This window comes from Equus asinus, chromosome 4, assembly GCF_041296235.1.
Source record: "Equus asinus isolate D_3611 breed Donkey chromosome 4, EquAss-T2T_v2, whole genome shotgun sequence".
Classification (NCBI taxonomy): Eukaryota; Metazoa; Chordata; class Mammalia; order Perissodactyla; family Equidae; genus Equus; species Equus asinus.
The window spans coordinates 97,954,962-97,955,797 of record NC_091793.1 but is presented as its reverse complement, the minus strand read 5'-3'; the positions used below and the strand labels follow the sequence as shown (position 1 = coordinate 97,955,797).

The 836-nt window shown below is 38.4% G+C and overlaps 1 non-coding gene across 1 annotated transcript; it reads right to left on the bottom strand.

Annotated features, from left to right (window-relative positions):
- Positions 1-212: 212 nt before the first annotated feature.
- Positions 213-314, bottom strand: LOC123285389 (U6 spliceosomal RNA). The gene has a single exon (XR_006527139.2). It is a non-coding gene; the product is annotated as a U6 spliceosomal RNA (small nuclear RNA).
- Between the last annotated feature and the right edge of the window lie 522 nt (positions 315-836).

Sequence of the window (836 nt, the reverse complement as noted above, 5' to 3'; positions counted from 1 at the left end):
GGCCATTCTTTCTCATTAACTCTCACCAGCTCTAGGCAAAATTATAAAATCACTTATCTCCACTGTTAGATCATCCTCTCAGTTTAGCTTTCTTACTTCTTTATTAATGTTTGAAGTATATATACATAATTTTATTGAGGTCCCATTGGTTTATGACCTTGTGTAAATTTCAGGTATACGCCATTATATTTCAGCTTCTGTATAGACTGCATAAAAATATGGAACACTTCACAAATTTGTGTGTCATCCTTCTGCAGGGGCCTAGCTAATCTTCAATGTATCGTCCAATTTTAGTATCTGTGCCGTCAAAGCAAGTAGTGGAATATATTTTTGTAAGGCTTTCTAAAGTGCCTCCACCACTTCTTACCTGGGCTAATCCCTTTTTTCTTTTTCCTTTGGTCGTTTTTCTCTTCCATACCCCGCCCCCCCCCCATTTAAACATCATTAATCCCCCTACACACACGTACACACACACTTCTTTTCCATCTACACCTATAATTCCTAGAGCGTATAGAGATCAAGGATAATGGAGCTAGTCTTATTTATACTAGTGGCCCCCATGAACTTTGTTCAGTATCAATTGCAGTGAAGAGGATTAAACAGTAGCTAGCTATAGCCCTTTCAACGTTTGTTTTCGTTAATTTGTTTTTAGTAGATAAATTGGATTACTGACACTTGCATCGTGATCCTATAAAACCAAGTACTCATAGCTTCAGGAAAAGCTATTAAATACCAGAGACCAGTCCACGAAAATATTGCTATCCTGTGTAAAGTGTCAGAGGTGTAAAAAATGCATACAGATCCACTCCTGCAACTCGGGGTGGATCCGGATCTCC